The 14,725-nt window shown below is 36.3% G+C and overlaps 1 pseudogene; it reads left to right on the forward strand.

Annotated features, from left to right (window-relative positions):
• Positions 1 to 14,088: 14,088 nt before the first annotated feature.
• On the forward strand, positions 14,089 to 14,478 carry LOC110596305 (annotated as a pseudogene).
• The last annotated feature ends 247 nt before the right edge of the window (positions 14,479 to 14,725 follow it).

A 14,725-nucleotide genomic window follows, 5' to 3' on the forward strand; every position in this document is an offset into this window, starting at 1 on the left:
CGGCTGTGCAAACCAGAAAGTAAGAGAAACTGGTTCACCAAATAGAAGGCAAGCAAATATTTAGATAATAGATCTTTTAAATCTTCTAATAGAAATTACAGTGCACAATTATTAGCTAGGTTCTAATTATAGAAAGGTCTTTGACCCAATACCAAGCTTAGTACAAAATTAAAGTCCTATTTTGAAGATTAAATGATGACTTCCCCCTGGAGGCTCCTTCTTGCAGTGTCTGCCATCAAATCTAACTCAACATTCTTCTGAAATCCTTTCCAGGTAATACTTTACTTTCTCCAATTGAACCTTAAAGGAAGTATCTCTTTAACCACATTGTTAATTAGTAGAGAAACCTAACTCGATCTAGCTTCCCAAGAGTAGCCAATTGTTAGCGCTTACAATGAAAACTTCAGGAATAGATGTGTGAAAAATGGTTAAATCCAGGGGATCAAATTATACCATCCAACTTATTTTATCTCTCCAGTATCCAGGTTCACTCTTTCTCCGTCTCACTACTTCTCAGTTTTTCTTTCTTCTGTGTTTGGTTTTCTTCACTGGGGACGTCTTTCTTCATTAAGGTGGCACTCGAACTTCCCCGGAAATACCAGCTCAGCAAATCTGCAGAAAAATAGTGTTTCACTAAAAGTCTCAGCAATGAACTTCATTGAACTGGCTTGTTTTGTTGTGGTGGTGGTGGTGGTGATTTTGTTTCTGTTTTGCTTTCCTTCAACCTTTCACTCAACCAGTCATCTCTACATTGGATAGACTGAGAGACAGTAAAGCGTAGTGGTTAGGAACATGCACTAGGGAACCGTCATGCCTGGATAAAAACCTGACTCTTCCTGTCTGTGTGGCTACCATCCATTCCATTCCTGAATAAATATATGTAACCAGAGGTTTCAATGCCCATATTGATGAGATCTGCATTATGTCCCCACCCCTGGGCAGGAAAAGGTGGAAGCAAGGTCAGTTCCTCCTGGTTTCATATCAGTGAAGGGAAAAAAATAAAGAACTGTTATAAGAGAATTAGCAGGCATAAACTACCAATGTCTACTAAATTGCTACAAGAAAAATATCTAACATACGTCTGGCAGTTAAATACAAAGCAAAGACTAACACAGATGTGGGAAGTACCCACACCACTGCTTTTCTCACATTGCACTGTTGTTACTTGTTTACAAGCATGTCTCCCTCAATAAACCTGGAGTCTCTGAAGGTCAAGGGATGATTCCAGCGGGTAAGGAGTAACTGCTAAACAGAGAGATTTTGTAAATGTTTTCTGAATACGGAGAAAATGACTCCAACTTTAAGCAAAAGACTTTCATCAATACATTCGAAAATGTATTTGCACATTTCATTTTACTCCAGAAAACACACAGTTATAGTTAGAGGGAGACTATACAATTTAGTAAGATTTAACTTCCCCATTGTCTAAAAAAAAAAAAAAAAATGTTGAAGATTGATACCACTATCTTTAAGGTTTACTACCCATTAAAGTACTTTAAAAAAAAAATACTGGTGAGAGGACTATGGAGATGAATTAGAACTTGAATTAAGCTAAGGTTGTTGATGGTTCAAATTTATTACCATCAAAAAAGCTGTTTACTTGTTTCTTTGAAATATGCCAGTGGGTTTAACCCTGTCCCTAAGCTAAAATTTGTTCTCCTTTCTTCACAAGAATCTCTACAAACCAGGAACAGAGGTGTACACAAAGGTCCACGACTACATTTGTGCTTGCAGTTTTTGTGTAGTCCAATTTTTATGCCTCTAAAATAAATTCACTATCTGGGATTATCAATTCATCTTACAACTTAACTTCTTTTAATAAATGACCAAACAGAAGCTTCAATAAATATCTGGCTAAAAAGAGGCAAAACAGAAGCAAAATGCTCTCTCATGGTGTTGTATAAAGTCTTCTAATCCTTGGAAGAGGTTGTTTGCTAAATGTCTAAAAGAGTTAATGATCTTCCAAAAGGGAATAAAGATCAAACCCAGTGTCCTCCAAGCACACTAATGGCCCAGTACACTAAATCTTATGCTCTTCTCAAAGCGATTTCAGTCTTTTTCTTTACCCTATTGAAAGCAAAATTTTACCCCTTTATAAGGGACAAAAGAGGAAACTACTTTTAGATTGCATTAAAACCATATGCTGCCCAGGAAATTCAGCATTAGCAGGCAGTAAATTACACTTTGAATCTGCCTGTTGTTTCTGGGTGTTGCCACAAACATATTACAGTACGTGATACCACTGAGTGGCTACACACCTCGTGTATGCCATTTGGAAAACATGTGTTGCATTAGCGGTGGACTTCAGTTTCAGCTGTCTTCCCCTCTGCTCCCCACAAGCTGGTTTAGATCATAACACATAATTTCATAAGTATGAATAATAACAACTTTAGTGCAAATTAATTTAGATTCTACCCCTCCCTCCATTTTGCAAGGTAAAATAAAAGAGATTTTTTCAGCCTAACTCCCACTTCCCATTAAAGTTGTGTATATAAATAAGCCAGGTTATCTTTTTCCTTGTGAGAAATGCTGTTTTATCTAACAGTCGCTTTGCTAGTAGTTCAGTGCTCCACTACTCTAAATTAGGACACTTTATCTTAAGGCTTCATAATCTTACGAGACTATAATTGGAAAGTTTATAAAAAAAAATCCTGCTTTGTAAGCTTGGCAGCTGAGATAGAAGGAGGGAATGAGAAGGGCTACAGCAGAATTACACCATCACTGCTACCCTGACTCCGCTTGACAGAGCCGTTTAATATTTTGACAAGACAAAATATAAAGCAGCATTTTATTCTGTAGAGACTTCACTAGACACAAGCATGGAAGTGCTTGTGATCAATAAAGTTTGCGGTGGAGAGTGATTTATTTACAGCAGGGTATTATGTAGAGAAAGAGCTGTGATATTTCCACAGGCTTTGACGGCATAATGGGCCCCTCTCAATCCTTACATGGAAGGGTTAGATTGTCATGGTTGCTCAGGCAGTATTCAAAACGTTATCTGATCAGCCTTAAAGACTTCAAAACGAGACAGATGATTAGTTACCCTAAACGATCCTCATCATGCAGAAATTGATGATTTAATATAGTCAATGACAGACGATTCCATTTGTACTAGATAAAGTGTCTGCGGTTTGTATCAATCATAATAGAGTTATTATTGAGCATAAAAGAAAAGCATGTTTAATATCATTAATTCCAGATATGTCGCTTTCCACATCTGGCATTCATCCATAGACCAGAACCACTCCAGGCTATCATTCCTGCCTCTGTGCTGGCGACTCCAGTGTTTTTTGTAATTTCAAAATGTTTTTCAGCACCTCCAGCTAGGCGCAATAACAGTTTACAGATTACCTATGTCATCACATTTTGACAAACTTCTCAATCTGATGTGACCTTCATCTTTAGCCATCTGCTTGCCTTTGTTTCTGCTCTTTTTTGATAAACCTCCACAGCTTAAAGCTGTAGTAGTTTGTTCCATACACTGTACTTCTAGGTCAACATTTCACCTGTGTAAATCCAGAAACACAGACTGCAGTGTAAAGATGGTGACCTGGGTTCAGGTCCCCAGGTACCTGACCCACCCTCACCCCCTTAGTTATATTTTTCATCATTCACGTCAAATGCATTTTGATTGTACGGACGGGGAAGCACAACCAGAAAAAAGAGGGCACAAGTTGCCACTGGAATGAGGGAAGGGGGAGAAAAGGATAACCAGTAAAGCTGAGAAGTTGGAAAGAGTGGGAAAAATGTAATTTCGACATGTCTTATCTGCATATAACAATGGGAAAGGCACATTAATAATGAAGGAAGAAGAGACACAAAGTTTCTGGGGTACCACATTATAGTTACCTAAAGTAAATGCTGTTTCTTCTTTATTTTGAAAACTATTTTCCAAGTGACGTGTTGAAACAACAAAAAAAGCCCAAGCCTCAAATACTGAATGCCCAACTTTTTTGGGGAAAAAAAAACTCTCCCAGAAAAAAGAGAAAGAAGTGTCTCTAATTTAAATTAGTTTTACTGCCGGGTTCGGTGGCTCAGCCTGTAATCCCGCGCCTTTGGGAGGCTGAGGTGAGTGGATTGCCTGAGCCTGCGGGTTCGAGACCCGCCTGGGTAACTTGGCGAGACCTCATCTCTACAATAAATCAAAAAATCAGCCGGGCGTGGTAGCGCATGCCTGTAATCCTGGCTACTTGGAAGGCTGAGGCAGAAGGATCCCCGGAGCCCAGCAGGTCGAGGCTGCGGTGGCCGGGAGCGGCCACTGCACTCCAGTCTGGGCAACAGAGTGAGACTCCAACTCAAAAAATAAAAATAAATAAATAAAATAAATAAAATAAATAAATTAGTTTTACTCACAAATGTTTGTGCTGCACTCTAGGTTGTAACAGACTGGTGGTTTCTTTTCTTTTTTTTAAGTGAGAATGGATTTGATGAAAATATTTTTAATATACTTATTCAACAAAGATTTAGTGAGTACCTACTATGTGCTTGGGCACTAAAAGTACAACAGTGAACAAAACAGAAATTCCAGCCCATATAATGTTTATATTATTATGTTGATTACTAATATAAAAGGAATTGTGCGAAGTTAGATCATTATAAGTGAACATTTTAAAAAATTAAGTACAAGATCAAAATAACAGACCTCAGGAAGTATCAGCAAAAACCAAGATCTTTCTCTTCTTTAAGAGGTGTTAGGTATTAGTTACCGTTGCAGAAAATGTCACATCTCCTGGATGTATTTAGTTCAGGTAAATGCTTATCAACACTAATATGTTTGTTTCTCTCTTCTTGTTTTGTTTGGTGGGATAGAATAAAAGAGATTAATACCGCTTCAGGGGCAAAGGGCAAGTTTTCAACTTCAGTTCTCATTGTCTCATCATGTTACCTTAGTTATCATTGCTTCAACATGATTGGTAATCAAAGACAAAGCCCAAAATTTCACTCTTTGTTGATTATGAGGCAAGTGACAAATCATGTGTGTAAACATATAGCTTTCCAATTATTTTGTTGAAAGTATTGATGATATTTAAGTGTAAGAATTAAAGTATTTGGGAGAATTATTTAACGCATTAACCAGATCAGATATAAGAACACAACTCTTATGAGGTGACTTCTATAATAGCAAAACATTCAGAGTCAGATTTCTAGTATTCTAGGCCCAGTTCCAACATTTCCTATGAACAAGCTCTCTAAACCTCTGGTTTCTTATTTTCAAAGGAGAAAGCATCTGTCTTACCTGTTGCACAAGGTTATATTAAGATTAATTTTTTAAAGTGTTTTGCAACAAACCATAAGATATGATTTAATAAAATCCCATTTCATGAGAAAGACTCAAAAAACTTAGATTTACTCAAACTCAGTCTGTTTAATAACAGAACCAAGATTAAGTTATTGTTCTCAATTTCCTGTCCAGTGATCTTTCTTCTACTTCATGAGATAATGTAGTAAAAATGCTTTGAAAACTATGGCATGCATAAAAGATATGGCATTATATAATGATAAAGCAAAATGATGTGATCTTCCACATCTGAGTTTTTACATTTCTCAAAAAAGTACTACTGAATATCTCACAATTTCTTCCAATAATTAAGAAATTTAAGTATGAAATATTAGATTTCTGATAACAGTGATTTCACAACTTATATAAAATGTATGCATGCGAAGACTAATTGAAGTCCATCAATGATCATCATATTAATAGATCATGCCAAGTTTAACACTTAGTTCTCAATCTAGTAATTTACTCAACTGCTAATATAAACATAATATTGGTTGAGCCGTAAAAATAATAAATTATGGTTGTTTTATTTTTTCCCATGACTAAAGTTAAGTTTTAAATATCTTTTTTTGATTATATAATACTCTCAAAGCAGACAGTAGACAGCAGTAAACAAATACACCATTATTTGAGAAAGACTTTCTATTCATTGATGGATTTAGCCTTGACACTAAAATGTATACAGAGAAAGTGTCAGTCAACTTTTGACATGCAAAATGTTTGTGTCAGACTCACACAGGGCAGGTTCAAAAAGCAAGTGACCATAAAGTCACTTAATGCTAAAAATCAAAAGTCTTCTGAATCATAGTCTAAAAAGAACATTCTTTGGTTCTGTTTAAGTTCATTATTGATTATACTTCAACCATTAATTAATTCATGTGTCTTTAATATATTTTAAATGGCCATAAATACCTGTTTGTCAAAAAATGATTGTGCTGACAATTACTATTTAAATTCAATTTTAACCAGGCAATTGTACATTCACAAGTAAAAGAAAAAAGTGAAATCTATATGGTAAAGCAGAGGCTATAATTCCCAATTTCAGTTCACAAATCTAACTAACTATATCCACCATGAACTTAGTCAGCTGACATAAAAACTTAGAACAAAAATTGTGGAAGAAGTAATTTTGATGCATAGGGAGAAAGATCTAAAATGTTTTCCAGTGGTTTTCAATTTTCCGCATTGGAACAATAATCATAAACAACAAATAATGTTCTACATGGAAATAATAAAGAATGCTGGTTTGGATAATTTTTATTATTTTTCACTAAAGAAAGGAATGCTTATCTAAAATGTCTTAAGTTTTTTATCGGTAGTTAAAAGCCAGTAACAAACTTGAGGCTTTAATCTTTAGCAATTTTTCTTGGCATATACTCTTTTCTAAAGCTTGTTATTTTATCAATAAATTTTTGTGTGTGTCTGGATGTAAACTATGACCTAAAATGCTCTGCATTCTCACTTTCTTCTCATTTCTATCTTGTTTATGATACCCCTTCCTCATGGAATTCCTTTCCTATTCCTCTTCTTCTATCTAAATACAGCAGTACCTTCAAGTCTCAAATTAAATTTAAATTAAACCACAGATATTTCCGTGAATGCTTCAGGCTCATTTATCTTGCATTTTTTTCTTAATTTCAAAAGCAAATATAGTCTTCACACATCATCCAGAAACATTCATTCACTAAACGATATGTAGTGCCTGGTTTGTGCCAGACATTATATTAGGCACCAAGGCTTCTAAGAGTATAACACATGAGAGTGTTGTTTTACCTTATCTTGAAAGAGATTAAAAAGCAAACAACAACAACAACAAAAACCAGTGCATTTACTTTGAACCAGAAGAAGTGAATTTAAAAAAAAAAAAAAAAATATATATATATATATATAGAGAGAGAGAGAGAGAGAGAGAGAGAGAGAGACCAGGCATGTTGGCTCATGTTTGTAATCCAGCACTTTGGGATGCCTAAGTGAGAGGACTGCCTGAGCTCAGGGGTTAAAAACCAACCTGAGCTGATTGGTGAGAATTAGTTTCTACAACAAATCAAAAAATTAGCCGGGCATGGTGGCACATGCCTATAGCTCCAGCTACTTGGAAGGCTGAGGTGGAAGGATCTCCTAAGTCCAGCAGGTAGAGGCTGCGGTGGTCATGAGTGTGCCACTGCACTGCAGCCTGGGTGACAGAGTAAGACACTGACTCAAAAATAAAATAAAATAATATATATACATAATCTCATTTAATCATTATGGCCTCTCGGTGAGGTAAAATTATCATTTCTATTTCAGGTAAGAAAACTGAGGTATTAGAAGTTTGGGTTACTCCTCAAAGATTTCAGAGACAGTATTTCTTCCTAATCATTCTAGATTTATACACCTCCTTTTCATAATTACATTACTGTCTCAGTGCTTTGAGAATTTGTGCATCTTCTTTTAAACATTTTCTATTCTTTGACTTGCTGAAGAAAAAGTATATACTCACTAAGAAATTTATTGACTAATTGCAGTTTCATGAGTAAAATTCAACTCAGTAAAAACCTAGATGGATTTTTTTTCAAATATCATACAACACAGTTGGAATAATTTTCTGTATTATAAGTAATGATACTAAAATCCAGTTTAATAGTTTAATTAAGACTCTCATAAGGTTGAAGGAAAAATGATGCAGATAAGAAAACTGAACAAAAACAAGTTAACTAAAACAGTTTTTTTTCCCTTTGTGATAAAGCTATACAAGTGTACAACTATAAGATCGTTTTGGACCTACACAGATCTAAGAGGTCAAATTTAGATATCCTATTATAACTATATTCCAAAAGATCAGAAAATTTTCAACCTTTCAAGCAATGTGCATTCTAAGTATAATAGCAACTTAGAGTATGTATGCACGGCATCTTAAAGAAAACCACACAGTCCCCAAAGGTAAAATTTCTCCTTCAGGTCTCTGTGAATAATCTGGATTCCAACATTATATTTCTTTAAACAAACAAACAAAAAAAACTCACAACTTTCAAAAGAAAAGCAAATCTAAAATGTGGCTCATCCTTTAATAGCACATTATATGTCTATATTCACTCAAAAACATACATATTGTTAATAAGCACACATATCAGAAGCCTTTTGAATGTTACAATACTATTATAGAAATTCAAAGTTAAAATTTATAAAGGAAAGAAAAACGGTGGATATGAAACCTCCAACTAATAAATATAGTTATGCAATGTTTCCACAAATAATGTCATATTCCTGGAAATTATATTTTTATTCCTGCTAGATGCTTGCATTTCTCAGGATTAAATATTTGAGTTTTATACTGAAAATAAATTTTACATCTCTAAAACATTAGTTAAAGCAAAAATTAAAAGTAGAAATAAGAAAATTAGAAGGACAAAGAAGTTATATTATTAACTATCTATGTAGCTATTTTTAATTGCATATTACAAATACAATTTTAAAATATTCAATCTCAAGTTGTTTCACCTATTCCCAGACTCAGTACCCTATGGATCTAGTTCCTTACTTTGACTCTAAATGGTCAAGTTCTATGGCAGAAAATTTACATATTCCACCCTGGGCTCTCCCTTTAGCTATGTGGTTATAGTGACTGCAGTGAAGTTCTAAGATTCAGGATGCCTAATTTCAACTTCTGACTCTACCTCTCATTATCTGTGGGACTTAGCATGGGTTACCAAATTTCTCTGGATCTCAGGTCCCTTCTCTTAAAATAAAGTCAAGTAATTCATGTATTATAAACTTGCCATAAATATCAAATGAGATAATGTACATTTACTACAATGCCTGGCACATAAATAATGGTAAAGAAATATTAGCTATTCTTACTATTATTATTAGCCAATAAGAGCTTATCATACAAACCAATGTGTTGTTAAAGTTTAAATTCTTCAATAGCAAGGGTATGTCATACTTAGCTTTGTGTTCTTGATACATGGAGTATGTATTGAATGACAGGCTCAATGGATGAATGCGCAAAGCAACAAATGTAAATATATATACAAGAAATCAAAGACATATGACCAAATTATCAGTCAATTAAGTAAATCTAGTCAACTTATCATTTAAATGAAAACAATCATCAAACTATTTAATTGATTTGATTGAATTGAAATTAGTGGACTCATTCTATTCAGCATGGCAGAGCCTGAACTAATATTTAAAGGAATAGAAACAAAAATCCAATTGTAAAAGAAGAATGTGGTATATAAATAATAAGTAAAGCAAAGATAAGTATATAGAGGTTGAAGAAAAAGATGAATAGAATATCATACATCATGAGAGTAGGGATAGTGGAGAATATAGCCAAAGGAAGTTTAGGCAAAAATGTGAAGTAGAGAAGGCAAAGAATTAGAAAATACAAACTCAATGGCTTTTTATAAAAATGTTAGGAAGGTAAATATGCTGCCTTGGAAAAATTATACCAAACATTCCAAATCCAAGCAGAAACAAAAGCTGAAGTAGCCATGTACTTGTTCCTGGAAAAGACTCCTTTCATTTCAAGCCTTATTGAAATTGTACTATGCATTAAACACACACACACACACACACACACACACACACACACACACACTTCTTGGTTGCTCTCATTAAAATTTAAAAATCACTCTTAAAAATACTGAAACCATAAGACTCAACGGTATAGACAAATAATACATTGACAACAACAACGTCTAACAAATATTTCTTAAAACAATCTCTGTATCTAAAATACTAAGAATTAGCAACAGACTACAGTCCCCTGTTCCTAATTATAGCTCCTGGCAAAGATCTGATTGTAGTGACAACTACCACTCACTTATTGTATTAATTTTTCCAAGGTCATCTGTCCAATGGCCCACTATCACAGATAATTCCATTTCTATGAATTTGTTTCTTGTCACAGTCACATCAGATGAAAAGAAAAACGAGTTAACAGTCAGCACTTAGGGGTAGTTGAAGTGGCAGAAGGTTCAGTTCCTTTAGAACAATGACTCTGGCTTGACGTTGTGTGATTGTAAGGTAAAATACTGTCTTACCTAAAAAAGCCTTTGTCTATAGCCAAAAGGAAATAGGATGTCTATTCTTGAAAGTGAAATATGGATCTGCAATTTTATGACAAAATATACCATTAGTCATGAAATATATTCTGAGCATATTTTAAAAATTATTTTTGTTCTGTCTTATAAAAGATATTATATACTCTGCCCTCTATGTTTTCTCTCCCACCCCCCAAAACACACAATTCATACACATGCCAAAATGATGTTCTACAGTTGGCATCTGTTATCCTGGTGCGATTGAATCTGCAATGTGTTTGAAGGAAAGTTGTCACATTCTTCACACTGAATGGCATGAATGAATCACCAACAGTATGGTCTGGAATGTAGCCAGTCTATCAGTATTGAAGTACCACTTATCACAACACAATTCCATCAAGACGGATATATGTAGAAAATAGATGCTAACAAGACATCTAAACAACTGTTGAATAGTGAGAAGACTGAAGTGGAAAAGATAGAAGAAATGCTTTAAAGAGTCACCAGAAAATAGCATCTAGGAGCACATCCTGGATACCCAGAACTTGGTAATATAAATCTTTCTGAACTAAGTTTTCAAGTCAACATGGGGAGAGAAGGGCAAATAGTGAGTGTACTTGAGGAGGGACCCAAAAGTACAAAGGAAAATCTCTATGGTAATTTCAAGTCTCAAATTCTACCCTGATATCAATCTCCCAAGCATCCTGTTCTCAATTACTGTTAATGCTATCCTATGTGATAAAAGTAAAAAATATGTGGCATCATATCTGACCAAATTACCGTTAATCATGATTATTTTGAGTTAAAGCACTAGTAAGAGTAACTGTAGAAAAGATTAAAACAAAATGAATTTGGAATTTTTTTTTTTTTTTTTTTGAGTTGGAGTCTCGCTCTGACGCCCAGACTGGTGTGCAGTGGCCGCTCCCGGCCACCACAGCCTGGACCTGCTGGGCTCTGGCAATCCTTCCACCTCAGCCTTCCAAGTAGCCGGAATTACAGGCATGCGCTACCACGCCCAGCTGATTTTTTGATTTATTGTAGAGATGAGGTCTCGCTGCCCAGGCGGGTCTCGAACCCGCGGGCTCAGGCAATCCACTCACCTCAGCCTCCCAAAGGCGCGGGATTACAGGCTGAGCCACCGAGACCAGCTGAATTTGGAAATTTAAATAGTAGGCATAAAAGATTTTTTTTCAAATGGTTTGCTCCTCTAATAAATAAGAACAAATTAGTTAGATTCTGGATTTAATCTATCTTCCAAGAATGCAATACTATCTCATAAACTTGATGGATCCAGAAAACCTCTATATCGGGCTATATAGTAGAGCTCATAATCATCCTTACTTGAACTCAAACCACTCAGTGTCCCCACTGAGTGCTCCTCCTTTCCTCTCTATCTCAAAAAACTCACTGCATCAACTGGCAGTCCCTCATCAAGTAAATGGTGCTAGGAAAACTGGCTGACCACATGCAGAAGATTGAAACAGGACCCCTATCTATCTCCATACACAAAAATTAACTCCAAATGGATCAGAGACCTAAATGTAAAACCTCAAACCATAAGAACCTTAGAAAATGAAGGACATACCCTCATGGAAATTGGAACTGGCATCCAATTCCTGAACAAAACTCGAAACCCACAGGCCATAAGGGATAAGATAGACAAGTGGGGCCTCATTAAACTGACAAGCTTCTGCAAAGTCAAAGAAACCATCAAGAGAGCAGGAAGACAGCCTACAGACTGGGAAAAAGTATTTGCCAACTCCAGGTCTGACAAAGGCTTAACATCTTGGATCTGCAAGGAACTCAAACGTGCTGAAAAGAAAAAAACAAACTCCATTATAAAATGGGCAAAAGAAATGAACAGACATTTCACAAAGGAAGACATCCGAGCAGCCAACAGACACATGAAGAAATGCTCAACTTCACTAATCATCAGGGAGATGCAAATCAAAACCACACTGAGATACACCTAACTCCAGTCAGAATGGCAATTATCAATAACAAAAAATAATAGCTGTTGGAGAGGGTATGGTGAAAAGGGAACACTCCTACACTGTTGGTGGGAGTGTAAACTAGTGCAACCTCTGTGGCGATTCCTAAAAGCTCTAAACATCAACCTCCCATATGACCCTGCAACCCCCCTACTGGGAATATACCCTGAAGAACTCAAATCACTCTATAAAAAAGATACCTGTGCACGAATGTTTATCGCAGCATTGTTCACAATAGCAAGAACTTGGAACCAACCGCCCTGTCCATCAAAAGAGGACTGGATTAAAAAAATGTGGTACATATACATGATGGAATACTATGCAGCCATAAAAAAGAACAAAATCATGAATTTTGCAGCAACCTGGATGGAGCTAGAGTCTATAATATTGAGTGACCTCTCACAGAAAGGTGATCTGAGTATCACATATTCTCACTCATATAGTGGACCTTGATCATCCAACACACTACCATAAGAAAATGACTGACAGTGGTGGGAAACTATGGGGAGGGGATGGGACTAATGGTAGTAAACATCTATCTGGAGACAGGGAGACACCTGTTATCAACAACGGAGCCTGAATGAAGCATATTTGTATACCTAACCCTCAACTGTACCCCACAATATCAAAATAAAAAATATTGATAATATAAAAAAAAAGGCAAACTGTTATTATGCAGACTCGTCCATTAAAAAAAAAAAAAAAGATGCTGAACTCATACCACAAATAACTTTTAAGCTATTATTGACCCCTCCCATCACTCAAGAACAAAAATTCTTATTGTGACAAATGCCGAAAAACTACGTAAGTCTACAGACTTTGGGCATTTTCAACACTAATTTGGTGTTCTCCACAATAAATTCCAAAATTCATCATTGCAATTTCAGTTTACTTTTTGTGTTTCTCAATGTTCAACAATGCCTATACGTACCTTATTATGTTCCTCTGCCTACAACACTCCTGCATTCTGTCATTTTGTCATACATTTCTTTTTGTGCTGTGCCATTTTCCTCAGCAGAAGATCTGTACATTAATTAATTGCCTAGCTCTGTGATTATATTTCAATTGGCATATCAGTTTTATGAGTAAAGAAACCAAATCTGTCTTTTTGATTATTGCTTCTCCAGCACCTATGCCTATGCACCATTGTTTTGGACTACAATAACAAATACCATAGACTGGATGACTTATAAACAACAGAAATGTATCTCTCACAGTTCTGGAGGTTGGAGGTTTGAGATCAGGGTGCCAATATGCCCAAGCTCTAGTAAGGGCCCTCTTCCAGGTTGCAGACTGCCAGCTTCTCCTTATATCTGCACATGGGTGGAGGGCGGGGGAAACAAGCTATCTCCTTGGTCTTTGCTAACAAGGGCACTAATCTCATTCATGAGGACTCCACTCTCATAACTTAATTATCTCCCACAGGTCCAACCTCCAAATACCACCACATTGGGGATTAGATTTCAACATTTGAATCTGGAAGAGGCACAAACATCTAGTTTATAACACCTGCATAATAGGTATATTCAATGTATTTGTACAATAAATGAATGGTTAAACCCTACCATAAAATGCTCTGGAATACATATTTTTGTCTAAATCCAAAAAATGCAAAAATTACATTATCTTGTTTACACAAAGCATCTAATTCTACATAAAATCTACTCTTTAAAGTACACAAGTTTAAAATCATTTAAAAAGCATTTTTAGCCTTTTTGCGTGTGGTAGCGAGCGCAGAGAGGGGCGCCATAAAGGCCTCGGGCACATCGAGGGAGTACAAGGCGGTAGGACGATGCAAGTGCCACACGCCCCCACTGTACCGCCTGCACATCTTCTCCCCCAACCATGTGGTCACCAAGTCCCGCTTCTGGTACTTGGTGTCCCAGTAGAAGATGAAGTAGTCCTAGGGGGAGATCTTCTACTGCGGGCAGGTGTTCGAGAAGTCCCCGCCGTCACCCAGTGCTACCAAGACATGGGTGCCCGGCACCGCTCTAGCCATACCCAATCTATCCAAATCACTCTACCCAAATCATGAAGGTAGAGGAGATTGCAGCAAGGAAATGCACCGGCCGGCGCTCAAGCAGTTCCACGACTTCAAGATCAAGTTCCCTTTGCCCCATCATGTTCTGCGTCGCCAGCACAAACCGGCTTCACCATCAAGAGGCCCAACACCTTCTTCTAGGGCCTCCCGGCCCCCAATAAGCCCCAGAACACCCGGAAGAAAAAAAATTTTATACCTATATTCTGATTCATTATGCTCCAAGTACTAATAATTACCCTCATCTCAGTTTCCCTGACTTTAATCTTAATGATCATAAAATCCAGAAGACCAAAATACGCACTAATGACCTCTGCCAATCACTATGACAAAAGATACTAATGGGGGACTAAGGTCTTTTGGAAATCATATTTGTGAGATCATCCAGTAT

Source organism: Carlito syrichta, unplaced genomic scaffold (genome assembly GCF_000164805.1).
Source record: "Carlito syrichta isolate Samal-C Ts95f unplaced genomic scaffold, Tarsius_syrichta-2.0.1 Scaffold308232, whole genome shotgun sequence".
NCBI lineage: Eukaryota > Metazoa > Chordata > Mammalia > Primates > Tarsiidae > Carlito > Carlito syrichta.